This window comes from Rhynchophorus ferrugineus, unplaced genomic scaffold (assembly GCF_030347505.1).
Source record: "Rhynchophorus ferrugineus isolate W39M unplaced genomic scaffold, kcgeb_rfMv2 rfM14, whole genome shotgun sequence".
Classification (NCBI taxonomy): Eukaryota; Metazoa; Arthropoda; class Insecta; order Coleoptera; family Curculionidae; genus Rhynchophorus; species Rhynchophorus ferrugineus.
In genome coordinates this window covers 1,275,761-1,282,636 of record NW_027472593.1, presented here as the reverse complement: position 1 = coordinate 1,282,636, position 6,876 = coordinate 1,275,761, and the positions used below count along the sequence as shown (strand labels likewise).

The 6,876-nt window shown below is 32.8% G+C and overlaps 1 pseudogene across 1 annotated transcript; it reads left to right on the top strand.

The window, feature by feature from the left end:
- Positions 1 to 5,296: 5,296 nt before the first annotated feature.
- LOC143205653 (eukaryotic translation elongation factor 2-like) lies at positions 5,297 to 6,793 on the top strand (annotated as a pseudogene). The gene is made up of 4 exons (XR_013007838.1): positions 5,297 to 5,392; positions 5,509 to 5,723; positions 5,913 to 6,324; positions 6,386 to 6,793. The product of XR_013007838.1 is annotated as a eukaryotic translation elongation factor 2-like (transcript).
- The last annotated feature ends 83 nt before the right edge of the window (positions 6,794 to 6,876 follow it).

Here is a 6,876-nt window from a genome sequence, read left to right as displayed (position 1 = left end):
GATGTTTCTTTCAATTCTGGGAATATCATTGTTGCCTACTGATTTAGCCATACCGGCTTTGTTATTTAAACTATTATTTATTAACCATTTGAATTTTTATAGCTTATGATGCATTTGATTTATTTAGGGATAAAAATATACTTTTAATTCATTTCAAATTTAAAACTAAAATATATTATTTCAAGAACAAGATGTACTGAATTGGTTCCACCAAGGGAATAACGACTCTGCCATAGGGCTGCCGAAAAAATATTCATATTTTTCTATGTTCATGGTTTCATATCTTTGGTGATATCATGTTCATATATGATATCATCTAAATTAAGGATTTCAAGCAATCTAAGGAGCTTAGATAGGTTTTCCGAAGCGAACAAGTGATAAACCGTGAAGGGAACTTAAGTTCGGTTTTCGATGTGGTCCAACTGTGGTATACTCAGTATACCACAGTGTGACATATCTATAAAAAATTTGTTATGTTATCGACATAGCAAAATCGCTGAATAATTTAAGATATAGCTGAAAGAACTACTGACAGTATATTAAAAAATTTAGTTAGAGTTTGGGACACGATATATTGTCTTGTCTCTTGATACACTACGGTACAACGTAAAACTTTGTTTGCTCTTATAGGAACATCTGGACTGAAGTTATAGTCAAGTAATTAACAGTACAAATGAGCAGAAAGGGGGATACTAGCTGAATGAATACAAACTTTACCATTACCTTTTGGAGTTTGTTCAAGTGTCGATGATACTTGCTTCGAACACCCTGGTTGCGGGCCTGGAATGATGAAAATAGGTACCAAGTAAGACAGTTTTGAAATTAATGGTAACAATTATAAACAGAAATGTGACTGAGTCCTTCAATTTACCTTCTATATAATTTTGATTTTGATCCACTTCCATTTGTACATGTTCTGGGCTCGTGGTATTATTTTCACCATCACTAAATTGTTCATAAGTACTTAAAGGAAGGTTTAAATGTATCACAAAAATCTCTCACGTGGTAACGATAATAAATTATGCCTCATGTTACTATTTGAATGTCAAGCTATATATAATAGTAGAGGGAAAGAATGTAGTAGAGCTTATTCTTGAGTTAGCTATAAATAATCTCCGAGTTAACTTGCCTATAATGTAACCACTCTCTGATATGGTGTCAATGTCCTGTAAGAAATACTTCTATTTATTGGTAATTAAAATACAAATATTCAACAAACATTATAATGGTCACAATCTTGATAATATACTAGGGGTTGCACGGTGTTGTACGGTGATTACAATAACAATCGTATATCAACTACGTCAGTAAGATACTCTTCGAGAGACTCTAAGAAACTATATGATTTCCGGTCAAGGCGTCGTCCTTTGTATCCAAAAGTGTACATCTCAGCATTCCCATCGTTCGGACCCGTTACCACGTCCACCTCGATTAGCGAATGAGTCATTAGATGCCCTCTATGTTATTGGTCAACAATGCCAATCTATATTTTCTTACGGTCCATCTCTTAGTGATTATGGAAAATTTCACTTGATTCATTTACCACAACGACATATTTTGATGCACTGTATTCAGAATCATTGAATAGGGACTATGTCTTTTTAATCTGAAGCGGCAGTAGAAATAAAAAATTATGGGAATATAAGAAATAGTTAATTTAAATTAAGAAAGAAAAGAATTTTAAGCAAGTTCAAAGCACCGTCCCTCATTCTTCCTGTTCTGTCGGAAATTAATTATCGGTTAAAAAATTTTAAGCTAAATAATACTAATTGTTCTACTATAGAACAAAAGAAATCTCCGTAAATTCCCTATTCCTACTCTGTTGTGTGATAACAAGACATAGCATTTCATTATAATGATGACAGTGGTGCAGAAACATCCTACAAACAACAAATTTCCGAGAAATCGACAGACATAAAGCTTATGATGCAGATCTTTTCAAGTCGAGGAACAAAGAGATTTTTATATATTTGTTGTACATGATAAGGCTTTGTTCCAGGAATTAGATGTCGTCATAAACTGGAATGTGATCAGTAAAACCAATTTTAAAATATATAAAACTACTGATGGGTTGGAAATAAGGTATGACCTATTTATATTCCGAAAACTACGATAGATCTGAAGTATATTAATATAGATGATTAGTATTAATATAGATGGCGAAAAAATACAAAAAATGTTTTAAAAACGTTAAAATGTTCCTTTATTTCGTTTTCCTAAGATGTATTCGCAGCAGCTGTTGTATATGTGATGCGTATTGGGAAAATTCCATGAAGAGTGAAAAATATGTTGATATGCTTGAGATACTGATTATGAGGTTCTTTCGATCAAAAACAAGGGTTATACTCAAGTTCTGATCATAACGGATATAATTTTAAAAATGCTTTTGGCGTTATCTCGTAATAAACAAACAACTACAGACGCACTACTACACAGACATGACTACAGATAGACAATTTTCTACAAAATACTAAAAGGAATACAATATACCACGAAGAGATATAACAGAGAGAGCAGCACAATTTACATTTGTAACTTTTCGCAATTTCCTGGAACATGAAATGTGAAATTACGTCTCATCGCTATTGGAATGCCCCAAAATACATTATCTGTTGGAACTTTTGATCCGCACAGTTTTCAGTTTACTGAAGATCTGCTTAAAAATTAAGAAGGAAAGATAATAATTTGAATTAAAATATCTACCGGGTGTTGTGTTGCTTCGTTTTAATTTGGATTTAAATGGATTGTTAGTTGGACTGCTTCGATTTTGAACATTACACAACAGTATGAAATGCATAATGTATATAATATATATAGTAACTAAGTAGTAACTATATATAATAACTATGTAGTTTAAATGTTTACATATTTGTGAATTAGTTAACAATAAATTATTTTGAATAGATTTCTATTATAAAATTGAGAATTATATTATTTTTATTACTCCAGTTATTTCAAATATAGTAAGAATATACATGGGATTGACACTTAGTTTAATAACTACAAGAAAATTTCATTTTAAATCAATAGCATAAAATACACCAGACGGTTGAACTTTATTTTAATATACAAACAATAGTATGAGCTCTCTTCTGTTATTACAGAAATTTGTTTTATGTTTTTAAATATTACGAATTCTTGACATTTATTTTTGATATAGGTGAATTTTACAGCAGATGAAATTTGTGCCATGATGGTCAAAAAACGAAACATCCGTAATATATCCGTCATAGCTCACGTAGATAACGGAAAATCATTTTTAACAGACTCCTTAGTAGCAAAAACTGTTATTATTGCTGGTGCCGAAGTTAGAGAAATACATTTTACAGACACCGGAAAAAATTAACAAGACAGATTTATAAGCATATTAAGAATATGTAGTCTTTTGAAATATTGAACGACGAAATTTACAAACCACTGAACTTATGTGATAATTTTGATTAGTGATTCTGAAGCTTTATCTCTTTAAAATAAAACTGGGTATTTGTTATAACAAAAATACTAACTTTTTTCATAAATAATATTGATTAACGCGAAAAAGAATAGAAAGTTTTCTTGATTAATTTGATTGGTTCCTCTGGGCACATAAATTTCCGTTCTGAAGTACCTACTGCCCTTCGTATAACTGATGGTGCTCTTGTAGTAGATTGTGTTTCGGATAAGTAAATTCCTAAATAATTATTTGTATAATAAATTAAATAATTATGTATGTATTTTTGGTGTTACTTCACTTTGTATTAATTTTACTAAAGAACATGCATAATGCAATTCAATGCAAATGCAATAACGCATATCTAAATATATATCTGTGGTAAAGACAATTTATTAAGAACTTCCGAATTACAGTAGGAAACATTGTAGTGTCTTTACAATCTTTTAATTAATCGTGTTGTCATATCCAACGGCCCCAGGCCATCATCGGTTAATGATTGGTGCTACTGATGCTGCTAATTCGCTATAAATTATGAATTAAGTTAGAATCAATTTTGTAATAATGAATTATTTGCAGGTGTGTGTACAACCGGAAACTATGTGACGTCAGGCTATCGACGAACGTATTAAGCCAATCTTGTTCATGAACAAGATGGACCGTACCCATTTGAAATTGCAGTTGGATGCTGAATAACTTTACCAAACTTTCTGACGATTAACAATCTATGGGCTTAGGAATATTTCAACCCAAAAACAGAACAATAATCACAAAAGATCGTTTTATATGTACATCTTGAATCCATCTACAAAATTTTTGACTTGATTATGAACTGCAAGTAAACATCTGTTTTATTATTAAAAAAAAATTCTTCCAGCACAATTAGGCCACTATACAGTTTACAAAATAACTTTTATGAAGTCATTAGGAAATAAATATATTGTTGGCAGTGCATTGGAAGAAAATTATTAGCCTAGGTATTAAACTCTTTCATGTTACCTCTATCTTTATATCCTATGGTGACAAGCTGTTATATCCAGAATGCATTATATATTTTTAGCTCTTGGGTGTAACTAAAATTTTTATTTTAGGAAAGAAGAATATTCTCTCTACACTGCGCATTAACTTGAAATATGAAGACAAGGATAAGGATGGAAAACAATTTAGTTGGACATGGTTACCTGCTTGTGGGCCTTTGCTTCAGATGATTGCCGTTCACTTACCATCCCCAGTAACGGCTTTGAAATACAGAATGGAAATGTTATACGAAAGTCCACATGATGATGAAGCCGCTCTTGGTATGTGTCACCTATATGGTTTTTAAAACGCGTTAAATTTTGGTATTTATTTGTACATGACGATTTGTAATTTACAACTCTAGGCTGATTCCTATGATGATGTGTCTAAAATGGTACTCACTTCTAATAAAGGTATTTTCTACGATTTTGGTCCTGTTTTTTCCGGTAAAGTAGCCACCGGCATGAAGGCCCCTATCCTGGGACCTAACTATATGGCCTCAACAAAGAGGATTTACACGAGAAGACAATTCAGGGAGCCATCCTCATGATTGGTCGTTATATAGAGGCCATGGAATATGTCCCATCTGGAAATATTTGCACTTTGTTCGGTCTGGATCAATTTTTGGTTAAGCCCGATGCCATCGCCACATACACAAACAAGTAGAACATGAATGTCAAGAAGTTTAGCTTATCTTCCGTAGTACGTGTAGCTGTGGAACAGAAGAATCCGACCGATTCAGAAAAACCTGTAGAAGGTACGCAAATGTTCGCTTTTATAGTGTGATTATCACTAAGTAGTCTTTACAATCTTTTAATTAATCGTGATGTCATCTCCTACCGCCCCAGGCCGACATTGGTTAATGATTGGTGCTACTGATGCTGCTAATTCGCTATAAATTATGGATAAAGTTAGAAACAATTTTGTAATAATGAATTATTTCAGGTGTGTGTACAAACGGAAATTATGTTACGTCAGGCTATCGACGAACGTATTAATATTATATCGAGAATGCATTATATATTTGGAGTTCTTGGGTGTAACTAAAATATTTATTTTAGGAAAGAATTATATGAAGCCCTTCTCTTCTCACTGCCAACTAACTTGAAATATGAAGACAAGGATAAGGATGGAAAACAATTTAGGCGGACATGGTTACCTGTTGGTGAGACTTTGCTTCAGATGATTGCCGTTCACTTACCATACTCAGTAACTGCTCTGAAATACAGATTGGAAATGTTATACGAAGGTCCACATGATCATGAAGCCGCTCTTGGTATGTGTCACCTATATGGATTTTTTAAACGTGTTAAATTTTAGTATTTATTTGTACATGATGATGTGTAGTTTACAACTCTAGGCTGACTCACTGTGAATGATTGGTATAAACTAAACAACAATTACCAATTATTATTATTATTTTTTTAATATTTGCAAATGACTATATTTTGTTTTTTGTTTTTAGGTATTAAGAACAGTGATCCTAACAGTCCTATGATGATGTGTCTAAAATGGTACTCACTTCTAATAAAGGTATTTTCTACGATTTTGGTCCTGTTTTTTCCGGTAAAGTAGCCACCTGTATGAAGGCCCCTATCCTGGGACCTAACTATATGGCCTCAACAAAGAGGATTTACACGAGAAGACAATTCAGGGAGCCATCCTCATGATTGGTCGTTATCTAGAAGCAATGGAAGATGTTCCATCTGGAAATATCTGTACTTTGTTCGGTGTGGATCAATTTTTGGTTAAGCCTGATACCATCACCACATTCACAAACATGCAGATCTTGAATTTCATGAAATTCGGCGTAACTCTCGTAGTACGTGTAGCTGTGGAACCCAAGAATCCGGCCGATTCACCAAAACCTGTAGAAGGTACGCAAATGTTCGCTTTTATTGTATTATTATTACTAAGGTTTGTGTCATTTGTCTTAAGGTTTGAAACGTCTGGCTAGGTCTGATCTTATGGTACAATGTGTCATTGAAGAATCTAGCGAAAACATCATTGCCGGTGACAGAGAGCTCCACTTAGAAATCTCTCTGAAGGCCTTGGGGGAGGATCGATCATGCGTGAATTCAAGTTACTTAATCCGGCCCAATAGTGCCCTTCGTGTAACTGATTATGCTCTTGTTGTAGTAGATTGTATTACAGATAAGTACATTTCTAAATAATTATTTGTATAATAAATTAAATAATTATGGAAGTATTTTTGGTGTTACTTCACTTTGTACTAATTTTACTAAACAAAAATTAAAATTTTAAATAATGCATATATAAATATATTACTGTAGTAAAGACAACTTATTAAGAATTTCCTAATTAAAGTAGGAAACATCGAAAAAAGAATTTTGTAGTATCTTTTCAATCTTTTAATTAATCGCGATGTCATCTCCAACCGCCCCAGGCCGACATTGGTTAATGATTGG